The sequence below is a fragment of the Sturnus vulgaris genome, chromosome 17, assembly GCF_052056855.1.
Source record: "Sturnus vulgaris isolate bStuVul1 chromosome 17, bStuVul1.hap1, whole genome shotgun sequence".
NCBI classification, from domain to species: domain Eukaryota; kingdom Metazoa; phylum Chordata; class Aves; order Passeriformes; family Sturnidae; genus Sturnus; species Sturnus vulgaris.
The window spans coordinates 12376906-12391703 of NC_142259.1; the positions used below are offsets into that span (position 1 = coordinate 12376906).

Below are 14798 nucleotides of genomic sequence, written 5' to 3' on the forward strand. Positions count from 1 at the left end.
TCTCCAGGTTAATTAGGACATTAGGAAGGTCCTTTATCTCAGCCTTAGGGCTCTGGAAAGTCCCAAGGCCAAGTTTCAATAGCAGCTCCATGATGGACAGATAAATGCTTTGATTGTTACACTGAGAAGAGTATTTAACCAAATCAGATTACAAACTTCCAGCAGCAGTGAAATCTGATGTCCAACAGCGTGGGGGGTGTAATTTGTTATCTTCAAAAACGTAATTCTGTGAATCACAATATCCTGGTGCTTCTGAAGTGGGACAAACCCTGTGTCATTGACCTGTCTGGCCAGGAAAATTGTCCCTTTAGTAAGAATTGAACCATCCATCCCCTTTCCTCTGGCAACCATGTTTTGTTCCCAAAAATGTTACCACAATAACCCTGTGCCCCAGAAATAAAGAAGTTGCTAAGTTAGGATCAGTATCCCAAAGAACACTGGAAAAAGAGGAAAGGTACATAAAATATCATAGAAGAGAGCAATAGAAGGGACAAAACATTTGTGCTTTAAAGCCAAATATTTACTTGTGGAAAAAAACAAGAACTTTGAATGTAGGTGGGTGTATCTGTACTTTTCCCTTCACTTCTTACCAGTTCCTAATACATATGCTCTGACATCCATGGCCCACATTTTTTTACACTGTTATTCTCTGCTTTTATTTGGTTTGGGCTTGTTTTTAATGAGGTGAACTTTGCACAGCCCAGCTCTAACTCCTATAAAATTTGTGTCTTAAATGGCCAGATTTAGTAATTTTTCAGTGGAGAGAAAAAGGCCTCCATCCTAACCACACAGCTGTACTTGGAACCAGATGTCTCACCCCCTTTAAACTGAGCTAATGAGGACAGGGATATGGGCAGGAAAACTCCTGTCTAGGTCTTGCCTCTGGAATTATGGAAAGAGTGCTGCAAAGCCTGATGCTTCCACAGCAGGGAAAGGGAGCAGGGAAATTTCTCCAGGAGGAAAATTTGCAGTGCTGCACTTGCACCCCACAGCCCTGCTCATCCCAAAATCACTTCCACCCTTAAGCCACCCAGGGATCCCCAGTGATGGGAACTGCTCTGACCCTGTTCCACCCATTGACACAAACCCAGGGGCTGCCTCTGGGTCACCTTTGCTTCCAGCAGCTCTGAAGGGACTCGAAATTACTCCTCTCAAGACTTCTGTAAAACACAAAGCACACCAATTCTTGAAAAACCATCACTTCTGATGGAAAACCATCACTTCTGATAGAAATCTAACTAAAGAAGAATATTTTTTTAAACTAACTTTACCCATCAATATGTTTTTAAAATACAGAGTCCTCTTCTGCTAGTTCAGAAAGAGAGAAGATTTTTAGGACCATCACTGCTCTGCCCAGCCTGGCTCCCATCAGAGTCACTGGGAGTGTTGCCATCACTTCAGAGATGATCAGCAAGACCTTGGAGGTCAGGATTTGGCACTCAAACTGGAAAAATACATCAGTGTGGGTTTTTTTTTCTCTTTTTTAGAAAAGATGCATCAGATTCTCCCTCTGGTGCCTAGCTTAAGCTTCTTTAAAACAATGATTCTTGATTTGTTGTTGTGTGCTCTTCATCAGTCCTTTCCCTGCAGTGTGGAGCAGGTCCCTTGCACTGAGCCATAGCAGCAAAAAGGAATCTTCTGCTGAATAAAGCCTTGTGAGACTCAGCCTTTACATGCATGGGTTTAGTGGGGCCCTAGTTCCCCTGGGGACTCCCATAATATAAATTATTAATAATAAAAATAAACATTGGCTAGCTTGAACTGCTCTTCATTCCCTTAGAGCTTATTTTTGTGATGGAATTAGCTAAATAAAGCCCACTTGAAAGAATGTTTAATTGCAAACTATCCAAAGAAAACAAAATGGAACTAATTGGTTCTTAGATATTAAACATTCAAAAGGGCATGGCTTTGGAAACAGCTGAAAGACTGATGTGCATTAGGGTACAAATGGTGCAGTGAGCAGCTGAGGAAAATGCAGTCTAAACTGGACTACATTTACTTTTAAACCAGATATTCAAGTTTAGTCAGTCTGGCCCTGCCTAGAAGACAGCTTTGGATTGTTTCAAGCCTAAACAGAATTACAGCAACACTCTCTGGAAAGTTATAAAATCAGAGGAGGCAAACTTGTGTACTGACTTCTGGGCCCAGGAAAAACTACAAAACCTGCAGTGGCTGCTGCTTCCTGGAGTGCCCCTAAAATCTCCTCCAGCCTAAAGGACACATCCTAGCAAGGGCTGTTTCAAGTGGTTTTTCTTGAGCAGTTGTTTTCCTGCGAGTCTGGTAGGGAGGGCTCACAGAACCAGTTGTGACAGCAATCTCCAAAGGAGAGGGGCTGTGCTTCCATCAGAGGAGCTCACTGAGATCTGCCTTGCCTCTCTCTCACCCTTCCTTCAGCCCTGGGCCCTTCTTATTGCTATTTAATTCGAGCATTTCACAGGCAGCAAATAGAAAGGATCTGTTTGGTCATGTGAAAACTCCCTCTTCATATTCACTAGAAGTTAAATAGTTGCTACACTTATTGCAGAAGTATTTCTAGCAAGACTCAGGAAGTGATGGCTCTAACGTGACTGAAATTTGTAAAAGAGAAAAAACTCTCTACCTTAAAAGGGAGCAAGAAATAAATAAGTTATAACAAAAATCATACCATAAAGACAATTTTAAAAATTAATGAGTGGTAGAAGAATTTTTCTCTGGAGGACCACAGTGTGCAGTGAAATCAGACTGGTGCTCAGCCATTGAAGGGGCACTGTCTCATCAGCAACATGTTTTTACTTTCCCACTTATCAATGACTGTCAGTGACGAGGCCTCTGCCAGAGATAACAAATTCCTGGAAATGTCAGGGCCCCCACAACACCCAGCCCAACACACGAGAGCTGCTCACTGCAAAGAAAAGGCAGACACAACTGGAAGTGCTAAGCAGGAGTTGCTCAGCAGGATCAGTCAAGAGCAAACCACTTCGAGGTTTAGGCCAAAAGCTAATGTAATTTAAGGTCCCTTGAAATGTTATGAATACCATCAACAAACACGGCAAGAGTCATTCGTGGAAATGCATTTCAGCTTTGTGCACAAAAAAAATCAATCAGCTCTCTGTCTCAGACTTCTTCAAAGACTCTGAACCCAATTGTTTGTTCCCTGAGGACCCAAAGCTTTTACTGCCACTACCACATCTGCTTAGTGTTTCCAATTTTTCAGCATCACAAGGAGATTTCCTTAGACCTTGGGCTGGTTTACTCAGCATCCGTGGACAGTGATGTTCTGAGTTCCCACTGGAGATCCTGTGCAGAGCTGCCATGGACAATGCACAGAGCAGAAAGGCACCCTCAAGCCTCAGAAATGGCCATTCAGACACAAAACATATTGACAAGTGATTCCAGCAACACCCTAAAGGATTAAACCCAGACTCTGGCACAGCTACAGCACAAGGGCAGGCAGTGCATTCGAGGTTCTAACAGAAATGTGGAGTTCTGCTCCATGTGACTTGGCTTCCTCAAGAGAGATATTTCCAAGAAGATACAGTTTTACTGGATTGTAAACATAATTTGACAATTACAGGTCAAAGTATCCTCCCTTACTGCTTTAAATGAAACTAAAAGTAGTCAAATTCATACATGAACACATGGGGAAAAGATTCATCATGTGTTACTACAGCTCTGGGGAAAACAGCACAGAAATTGTGTCTGAACTGGAGACCTTGCCAGAAGATGCAGTGTGTGTTCTCATCCAAAGCCTTCTCCTGCAGAGCGTGTTCTCCTTACAATTGTGGTTTTGTTCTTGAGGAACCCAAGCCCAAGCAATTTTGAGATACTTTGCATGGCTACTTCAATGTTTTGCACTTCTGCTGTTTGTTTGCAGGCAGCTGGGATGCCCGGCGCTGATTTTCTAAGGTTATTTAAATTCTTCTTTATTTGTTAACAAATTACATCGTTGCACAACACATTGGCATGTGAAGCCTTCAGCAGAAGGGAGAGGCACAGCTCGACCTCGGTGGAATTAGGAAGGAGCTGCAGTGACCTCAGCAGAGTTCCACAAGGGACAGCTCTATTGTCTCTAGCCTGCTGTGCCTGGCTGAAGGAACATTTCTGAGTGTCAGGGCTCTTCACCTTCCACATCAGTGTCTGGGGCTCCATCTCAGACAGCAGGGACACATTTCCACCCAGTTTGGGCACCAAGGAATGCGCAGCTACATTGACACCAAACTTACACAGCACTGGGTGCTCTGGAGGACCCAAACCCAGGCATTTCCATGTGGTCCATCCAATGGAAATTCTCTTCTCTGCTCTGCCATTGTACAAAACCAGGCCTCTAACTTCCCACAAACCTTCAAAACTTCAGAAAAGCCAATGAACTTTCTGTACAGATCAAGTCCCAGCCAGATCCGTGCACTGCACTGCAATGATTGCTCCAACAGCTGCATTTGGAATATCCCTTTGGAAAACCCGATTTTAACTTTACAGGTCTCATCAAACAAAATCCTTCCTTATAATCTGGAGAAATCTTCTAAACTCTTTCTGTAAGATTTCAATTACACAATGGAAACATTTCAGAAATTCAGTGCCCAGGGAAACTGAAGGTTATTGAGGTGGTGTTTCCTCTGCACTAGTAAAAGTACAAACCTATTCACACCAATATTAAAGCAGCAAACATTCAGATTTTAAAGCACACTGAGGCCTTGGAATTGCCTCCCTGTTTATCTGTTCAGGCCCAGTATTGGAAAAATATATTTCCCTCTTCAAGTCTGTAGAAATTTCAATAATAAAACAGAGGTTATGTAAGTGCAGAGAATTATGGAAAAATATAAGTGGAAAGACATAGTTTTAAAATTCATTTGAATAACTGCAATACAGCTGAACTGACATTATTCACACTTTCCAGCCTTAGTCAATACTGGATTGAAACCAAGCACAAGGCATTTCAGGCCCAAAGGAGGTTTTTAAGAAAATCACAAGTACCTATATTTCCAGTTTACAATGCCTGTCTGGGAAAGCTCTGGTGCCTGAGGAAACACCAAAGTGCCTCTGGTGGGATCAAACAGCAGAGATGGGAACTCATTAAAGGCACCTTTGGATCAGCCTGTAAACAGGGGCTGGTTCCACCCCAAAGAGCTCCCAGAGCAGAAACCTGGATGCAAATAGCTGAGGTGTCCCAGGCACAGGGGATGCAGATTCTGAGCCACTTTCCACACTGCAAGTTCATTTCTAACCTGTGCAGACACAAGCTCCAGCCTCTGCATTCCTTCCACACCCAGGGCTGGAGCTGTGCCTGGAGAAGGAATGCAAGAGAGAAATGAGTTTCTTATCGGCCTGGCAGATCTTGTTGGGTGATGTAGATGCCTGTGGAGCTGCCAGAACTCCAATGTGGGACATGGCATGCAGCCTAGCTCCAGAGATTTCAATCCACAGCTCTGGCAGGACACTTGCAGTAAGGTAAAGCTGCTTTCTAAAGCATAAGCAATGCTCCTAACTCGGGGATGCCTGGATATATTTCTGTTATAAATAATTTTTATCAAAGGAAGAAGGAAGATCCGAGATTTGTGTAACAATGAATAAAAAAGGAGAATAAATGGTGTATTTCCAGACTTGGGGCATTTGAAAGTCTGGCTATAAGAAAATAGATTTAATGATCATGAATCTCACAGAGGGGAATACTAAACACACAATTAAGGGCAGGAGGTTTCTCAGGATAACCCTGGGTGCCCATTCCCTCCCAAACCATGGGCAGCATCCTGCAAACAACTGCTCATGGCAAAATCTTTCCATCACTCAAAGAGACCCAAACCTCATTTTGGCTTTTGGTGAGATAAACCAGTTATGGCTCTTTCAGTTCCACAGCCAGCAGTATTTCAGAATGTGCAGGGACAAAGACCTCCCAAATGCATGAAGCACAAAGAACTGTGGAAACAAGGCTCTTTATGTGTGCATTGTGGCCTTTTTAAAATTTGGCCAAGGCTGGGACCTTCCTGGATGTTCCTCTTGTTACTCTCCCCAAACAGAATTCAAACCTCCAGGATAAAGATGCTGTGCTGTGGTCAAAAATGTCAAAAGGGCATATTAAGGTAATTCAGATTGCATTTTGTTCAGAAAAATATTTTCATAAGAGTAGAGAAAAGAGTGTGTGTTGAATAGAGCATCCACTGTTTTGAGGAAAAGAAATTCTAGCTAAAATCAAGGACTTGGGCTACTTTAAGGCTTCCTAGGCAAGATTAAATCAAAATATTTCCTGTAAACATTCCTTCTTTTCATCAGCATGTCAGTTGTAGTAAGGAGAATGTGATCCTAATTCTCAGCATCAAAATCTGGGATAACTTTATAAACTCAAATGTTTTCTTACTTTCACAGAAACAACTGTGACTGGAAATATTTTCCAAAGCATGTTGCAAGTGGAGGTAAGTAAATCAGCTAGCACACAGCACATTTTTGAAGGGAAAAAGTTTCTAAAAATGAATCAGGATTTAATAAAAAATGTCTCTGAGGTAAGTAAGTCATGCCCATAATAGAATATTTTTCAATTTTCAACCCTGTATAGAGGATTTTAAACCACTAGCAGATGTACAAAACAAAAGCAAAATTCTCCCTTATTCTCTTCTGTGCACACACAGATAGAAACAGGGAAACCAAGGAGAGGCTCTAAACATTTTCCACAAGAAAGACAATTTGCTCACAATTCCTTCTCCCTTTAAATGGTTTCTGTGGCAACACATCTGGTGCTGTAGTTCTGGGCCAGAACATGAACTATCCTGAAAGAAGAAAGTTGTGTTGTTGTTCTGTCTGCAGGAACACGGACAGAGAGAGATCTGTGAACACGAAACCAGGTCAGCCCTCCTGCCCTGCCAGGCACACACAACATCAGCCATGGCTGTTCGTGCAGAGCTGAAAATTGCAAGTTTTAGAGAATTTCAGCAATGGTTAGAGAGAACTCTCATGGCAAACAAGCCAGGGGTTTGTAAAAATGAAATGATGAGTGCTTTGCTACTGCTGTTCCTACTGTGTGAAATAAATAAATTATCCAGCCAAGAGGGACAAGGGTCACTCCCTAATCATAACATGACTGTCCCTGTGTAATGGAGCAGAGGAGTTGATTTCTGCTGTGCCAGCACTGCACAAACATTGCTGTGTACAATGACATTGCACTGTCACCATTCCACACGTGACACATCAGGAGCACGTGGGGCCAAAACCCCTCAATGTCTGTAAAACTGCAAAACTGCCCTGGGTGAGTTACTCCTCTCAGAATCACAGAATCAAAGTTGGGAAAATCCTCCCAGAACATCCCAGCTGTGCCTGATCCCCACCTTGTCCCCAGAGCATTCAGTGCCACCTCCAGGAATTCCTTGGGCACCTCCAGGGATGGGGATCCAAACCTCCCTGGGCAGCCCCTGCCAAGCCCTGACCACCCTTGCACTGAAAAAATTCTTCCCAAAACGTGCAGCCCTGGGCTCCTCAAGCTCTTGAGCACCAATAGATTCCACATTATGGAAATAATGGAAGTAGATTTTTGCTACTTCATCAAGCACATCAGGGATGGATTCATGGAAAGAACATATCTGATGAGCAATAAAAGGCCACTGACACAGTTACTGTCCCAATAATAATTGCATATGTTCTTAATAAAATAGTTTTTATTATTTAATTTGAAACAGCTAAATTCATATCTAGAGCAGTTATGTAAAAATCTGTTTGCTAACTACACTTAGGGTATTTCTGTATTAATGGCAAGATCATCTTAGTGTTCTGATCTTCTAAATTACTGGTGATTAAATGCCCTGTTTGTCTGAAGACCAAGATTTTCCCTAAAAAGTTAAATTTAATAAAAATGATAGTTTTCAGTCATTCTATCTTTGAAGACATACTGGTTTAAAGCAGTCTGTCCTCAGGGAGAATAAACTGGCAGCAGAAATGGAAAAGTTGGGGAAAAAAAAAGTGGATAAAAACTGGTATTTCATAAATATGTATGTCCCTTTTGTGCTTCCGGAGGCAGCATCCGAGGGTGGGAACTGGAGCCAGGTCCTGAGCACCTGTGGCCATTAAAGGCTGCCTGATGTCCTTTGCACGACTCCCTGTCTGTAATTTTGGATTGCCACCAGCCAATCACCTTCCAAACTCCAGTGCTGGCCAACAACAGTCTGGATAATTCAACTCTGCCTGTTCACTCTTTCTCGGTCTTTTGGCTAAGATCAAGTGTGCAGATTTAAATAATATTAAACCTACTATTTTACATAAATTATCTCCTTCATTTCCAGTATTTCTATTTATTTCATCCAAATGGAACAAATTAATAACCCTACTGAGACAGTTCCTCCTCCCTTGCTTTATCTTGGATAACTTTCTATAGGCAGAACCTCTGCTTTGTCCTGCTGCTCTGTAACCCCACATTGTCACTCCTGGGAGTGTGACACGTGAGGATCAGAACTTTCCCCTCCCCACAGACTGAGCCTGGCTTCCCTTCCCAGCCAGAGTGGCTCTATTCCACTTCTCACACTCTTTATGAGGACAAAGAAAAGGAGCATTTGTGAAGGAATTAGCTGTGGAAGGAAATAAAGTGACATGAAAGTGAATTTGTAGAGGAATTGGCTGAGGAAGGGAATAAAGTGACATTAAAGCGAATAAAGTGACATTAAAGTGAATAAAGTGACAGTGAATGTGCTGTTTCAGGATCCCAGCTCCCAGCCTGGATTGCTGCTCAGGAACCCAGGGCTGGGGAGAACCCGGCAGAGCAACTGTGCAGCTGCTCTTTGTCCTGACAGAAGGAAACCATCCCACCCTTCCCATCCCTTGGGGAGCCCATTACACAACTCCCTGCTCGGGCTCTCTGCTCTGAGCTGTGACAGAACAGCCCTGCAGCTCCCCTGCAGCTCCCCTGCAGCCCCTGACTGCCTGCAGGGCTCAGGATGCAGGACCTGGCAGCCCAGGGAAGCCCTTGCACAGGTATCCAATCTCTGACTGAAGGAAAATCCTGCCAGGATCATTGGTCACCACCAGCTCACTCATTTCTCTCCAGACCTGGGGCACAGAGAGGCTGTGCCTGCCACTCCACGACAGCTCCAGCCCATCCTGGCAGCGTTTGTGCAGCTTTTCCTGCACTGCTGCACGTGGTGCTTGTGTCATTCCCTGTGCAGGATTCCGAGCAGCAGCAGGGGAGGGATGAAGTGCATGACACGGGAACACAGCACAGGGGGAGTTTCTCACTGCACACTCCTTTAGCCACAGCATCTCTCGGGTGTGCCTCTCCTCCCAGCATTTTGCATTGTTTACTACCCTTGCAAATGATCTTCCTCTGCTTTTCTTGTTTTTAATTAAGGCCTTTCCAAAAAAAAGAATATGTAAAGCATCTCATCAATAGGTGTAGCTCCCATTTTGCAGCTGTGAAAACACAGGTATGGATGGATTAAGTCTTGATCCCAACAAAGGAAATGACTGAATCAGAAGTTTGAGTACTGGTGCTGGTTCAATACTCAAGAAATGGCTCCAGAAATTTATAACCTTATTTTTCAAATTCCTTCAAGTTTCTTTGGTTGATGAACAACTCTACTTCCATATGGCCCAACTTATTTAAAACACTTTTTAAAGGGGGAAATTAAACTCTGTCTGAATCAAAATGTAACTGGGCTGTGACCCAAAACCTCAACTTGTATTTACACGAATAAGCAATAAAAAAAAAAAAAAAAAAAAAAAAGAAGCAGCAAATAAGATGTAATCTTTGCACAGACAAAAAGAGTTAACTAAAATATAACCAGCTTACACAACGACACCTCCAAAAGACAAACTCTACAGGATGGCATAAACCTCATCCTGCTCCTCTCACTGTTCCACCTGCTCTGGCCAGGTGCTGTCCTGCCGGGGGTTCCGGGGGTGTTTCCTGCCGGGAATGTCTTAACCCGGGACAAAAAACTCCCGAGCCTCTGCGCGGCTGCAACCTCTGCAGGAGCCTTGGCATCCTTTGAGCCTTGCCCAGGTACAGATGCTCGCCTGCCCCAAAGGTGACCGCGTCCCTCCAGAAGTGACCGTATCCCTCTAAAAGTGACCGTATCCCTCTAAAAGTGACCATATCCCTCTAAAGGTGACCGTATCCCTCCAGAAATGACCATATCCTTCCAAAGGTGACCGTATGCCTCCAAAGGTGACCATATCCCTCTAAAGGTGACCATATCACTCTAAAGGTGACCGCGTCCCTCCAGAAGTGACCGTATTTTCCCGCAGGTGACCATATCCCTCCAAAGGTGACCATATCTCCCCGCAGGTGACCGTATCCCCCGCAGGTGACCCAGTCCCGGCTCGGGTGTCCGTATCCCCGTAGGTCACTGTCCCCTGCGGGTGCCCCGCGCCCCCGAGCCCCGCTCCGTGCCCAGGTGTGTCCCTACCTGTGCCCACCTGCGCTCAGCCCGGCGGGCTCGGAGCGCGGCTCGGCTCCGCTGCCGTGGCGGCTGTCGCGGCTGTCGCGGCTGTCGCGGCGGGTCCGGGCGGTCGGAAGGGCCCCGACAGCCGCCGCTTATCGCCGCTTATCGCCGCCCAGCCGGGCTCCGCTTCCAGGAAGCCGCGGCTCCGGAGCGCTCGTTTGCCGCTGGATGCCGAGGGCTCCGTCCCGCTCGCTGCTTCCCTTCTCCCTCCCTCCCTCCTTCCCTCCCTCCCTCTCTCCTTCCCTCGCTCCCCCTCCGACCCCCCTGGCGCTGGCAGGGGGGCTGGGATCGCTCGGCGCTCCAGCACATGCCGGCCGGCCGGTCACGGCCCGGACCCTCTGCTGTTCATCAGGAGCATCCCAGGCGCCCTCTGCTCGCTCCAGCTGCTCCAGCGCGGGTCCCACAGCGCCCCGGGGCAGTGACAGCCCGGCAGAGCCCGCAGGACACCGTCCCTGCACCCCCGGTAATTCCGCAGCTCTTACCCCTCCTGCTCAGACCTTTCCTGCCGTGCCCAGATCCCGCCTTTCCCACCTTCCCCATCCACTGCTTCCTCCTCCTCTGCCCTTACCCCACACGGCCTCGTCACCATCCCTTTAGAGATTCCCTCCTCTTGCAGCCCTCGGTCATACAGCGCTAATCATCATCATCAGCAGCATCAGCATCAGCATCAGCATCATCATCTTCCTCTCATTGCTTCCTGCCTTTCCCCATCCCGCCCTTCCAAAGTTTTCTGGTACTGAGGAAATGTAATTTACTCTCTTCGATTCTCTGTTGTTCAAATCCTGCTCCGAGTCCTTCCTGCTGCACCCACTACTGACCTCCTCACTCCCTGGGCAGGTACAGCTCCTTGGGAACGAGCTCCCTCCTGCCACTTCCGAGACACCTTGCAGGTAATCCTGGCAGGAGGAGGTGAACTGCCATGTGGAAAGCAGGCTGGGATCTCCCTGCTCCTTGTCCCACCCCATGCCCCCCCGCACCCACACCTCTCTCCTGAACAATGCCTGGCTGGGCCTTTTGCAAACACCACACACAGACATGTCCCTGCCTGGGCACAGCACCTCGGCTTCTGCTCTGGCTCATCCACCTTCCATTTGCCCCTGGTTTTTAGCAGCACTTCCCCGTGCAGACTGACGGACAGCACAGCAAGGCAGACACTCCCCACGGGGAAAATGAGCTGACTGCATGGAATCTGGCCATGCCCTTACCAGAACTTCATTAGTAATGGTGTTTGCTTCCCTTTGGAGCAGGCTCTGCAGCATCCAGCACACACACCCTGAAACCCACCCCACTGCAGGGGCCTGAGACACACAGGGAAGTTCTCAAAGCTCCAGCTGACCAGAGATCCCATACAAGAACCTCTCAGGGCAGGGTTACTCTTTTCTTTCTCAGTTCTTTATGAAGATGGTCAGGATTGGTATTTTCCTGTGCACATGTTTAAAGGGAAGTCTGGAGGAGGCAGAAGATCTCTTGCACGGCTTGTGAGGAGAGGCATGAGGGAACTGACACACATGAAAGTGAGAGCAGTAAGACACAAAAGCAGATGGGCAGATGGCGTTGCCCGAGCAAACAATTCAAGCACTCTGGGTTTTATTTGTGTTAGAAAGAACTGTGCTGAGATGAAAGCAAAAGTGGGTTTCACACCAGGTCTTCAAAACGGTCAGGGCTTGGAGCACTGCAAATGGCAATGATGGCACAGCATGGATGTCACAGCTGGGTACCTGGGAAACTAAGCCAGGAGATGCAAATCCATGGATTTGTACAGGTAAGTACATGACATTCCAACCACTGGAACTCCACTAACTCTTAGCTTGGTTTTCCTGGTGTTTTGGGGGTTTATGATCACACGCACTGAGTGCTTGAAGAATCCACCCCAGCAAATGCAACCGCAGCTGTCCTGCAGCTCTGTGGGGTTTTCCAGGCTGGCAGCAGTGTGTGTGTGCCCCAGTCCCAGACACAGGACAGTGCCACAGCAGCTCCTGCAGCTCTTGGGGTTTTCCAGGCTGGCAGCAGTGTGTGTGTGCCCCAGTCCCAGACACAGGACAGTGCCACAGCAGCTCCTGCAGCTCTTGGGGTTTTCCAGGCTGGCAGCAGTGTGTGTGTGCCCCAGTCCCAGACACAGGACAGTGCCACAGCAGCTCCTGCAGCTCTTGGGGTTTTCCAGGCTGGCAGCAGTGTGTGTGTGCCCCAGTCCCAGACACAGGACAGTGCCACAGCAGCTCCTGCAGCTCTGTGGGGTTTTCCAGGCTGGCAGCAGTGTGTGTGTGCCCCAGTCCCAGACACAGGACAGTGCCACAGCAGCTCCTGCAGCTCTGTGGGGTTTTCCAGGCTGGCAGCAGTGTGTGTGTGCCCCAGTCCCAGACACAGGACAGTGCCACAGCAGCTCCTGCAGCTCTGTGGGGTTTTCCAGGCTGGCAGCAGTGTGTGTGTGCCCCAGTCCCAGGCACAGGACGGTGCCACAGCAGCTCCTGCAGCTCAGCACAGAGCTGGGACACTGCTGCCACTGCAGCAGCTCCCTGTCCCCAGCGCTGGCCCCACAGCAGGGTGGGGCACACTGGGACAAGCTGAAATCAGCTGGATTTGTAGGAGGACATTTGTCACAACACCAAATCTCTGCTGGAGCCCTGAGCAACCAGTTGCCCAAAAAGCCATTACTGTTAATGTCATTTCCTCCTAACCATGAGCCTTTTAACAAAATTCACAGAGCAGAAAAAATTCTCAGCAAACACCAATGACCACGGTTCCCTCACTCCTGGTGCAGATGTCCCCATTTACTTCAGCTGAGGAATGGCTTTATGTGTTTTTATTCCAGTTTATTTTTTATGATCTTCATTTGCTGTGTCTTCATCTGGTGTGTTTATGTGGCTGGTGCTTGGTTTTCATTATTTTTAACTGCATTTCAGATCATTTGCTCTATGGTTTTGTTCACATTCTCCTTTTCCACGAAATTCTAATAAAACACTTGGCCACAGATTTCCTAAATTGAATACTGATGTTTAGTGCAGCTAATTATGCAGCTGGGTTCAAAGTGAGTTCTATAATGTAACAATTTACATATTCCTGAAAACAATGGACACAGACCTACAAATTATTGCTACAAGCTAGTTTCACATTCCTCTGGAATTTCCTTTAGAAATACATATGTTTAATATTCTCACGCATATGAAAAGCAGTAAATACTGCAGTGCTGGCACCACGATAATATTTACAGTGAAAAAAATAAAACACACTCTGATGTGTCTCAGACCTAAAGGGACATGAAAAAAATGCCAGTATGTTTAGTCCAGAATCTCAGAGCACTTCACAAAAACCCTTCCCAAATTCAGCCACTCAACATCCATCAATACAAGCCAATGATACACAAAGATCATTTTACAACAAAGCATTCACCGTGGTTGCAACAACATTACACATTCAATGTTTCAGCATCACCAGCGTTCTGGCATAATCAGATTAATCATAACTTTATTGTTTAAGTCCTGAATAAAGTAGGTTTTGTTTGTTTTCTAAATGGACCAGATTACAGGCAGCCAATCCTGGAGCAGACCAGCCCAGCCTTCTCAGGAAGATCCAGACTAAACTGACTTTTAGACAGGCTGCTGTAAACCATAACTCTGTTTATAAAAGCAAGAGCTAATAACTCAGTAGCTGGGCCTGTTACTGTGATCCTTTGCACCAGGCTCACTTGGAGAGAAAATCATTCTTGCTTCTCTTAATGCAAGCAGTATGTATGCCAACATTTGCCTGTGGCTCCACCCCACCCTTTTCTAGTTTGTATTTTTTAATTTTAGGATGCCACTTACATCTTCATAATGTGGAGTAATCTGCATAGAATTGGATTATCTCTCAGTCTATCGATATATGAACCAGGCACTCTCATTGCTGTACCATGACAAACTGCAGAGCATGTTCCAGCAAACCATCCCACAGAGAATTTCTCTGAGCCTCTGAGGGGGGTTATAAACCCTAAACTCTAAATACACATCTTCAAGCACATGATTATTTTTCCCTCTTTGTGCATCTATCTGTGCTGGAGTTTTTAGCCCCTGGTATTATAACTCAGGAGGGAAACAAAGAGATCTGCCAACAGAAGCAAAGAGTATCTTCTAAAACCTCAACCCAGCTGGGACAGTGGCTGAACTCACAGGATTCACTCTTTCCAAATGTGAAATGCATGGAAAAACTGAATTGCTTTTTAAGTCTCCTTGGCTTGTACTGTTCTGTAGTTTTACTTATGACCATTGCACCATTAAACCACTATCTGCTTAATAAACATATTGCATTAATGTGTACACACCTGCTCTGTTCACACTCCGGGGTCTCACAGGGGGTTGGCTTGGACACTGCATGGACACTGAGACAAAAAAGCCTTAATTAATCTGGCTGTCTAATTACAATCAAAGTTCCATA

General features: G+C 46.1%; 1 protein-coding gene and 1 long non-coding RNA gene across 3 annotated transcripts in view; one reads left to right on the forward strand and one right to left on the reverse strand.

The window, feature by feature from the left end:
- RIPOR3 (RIPOR family member 3) overlaps positions 1-10508 on the reverse strand; it is a 41902-nt gene extending 31394 nt beyond the window's left edge. The window contains exon 1 of one of the 2 annotated variants that reach the window (XM_014876083.2): positions 10356-10508. The gene's annotated coding sequence lies outside the window, so the exon portion shown is untranslated. The remainder of the gene's footprint in view (positions 1-10355) is intronic. The other variant, XM_088175103.1, reaches the window with a different exon arrangement.
- On the forward strand, positions 825-9673 carry LOC148221835 (uncharacterized). The gene is made up of 3 exons (XR_015807365.1): positions 825-5424; positions 6337-6383; positions 7972-9673. It is a non-coding gene; the product is annotated as an uncharacterized LOC148221835 (long non-coding RNA).
- Positions 10509-14798: the final 4290 nt, after the last annotated feature.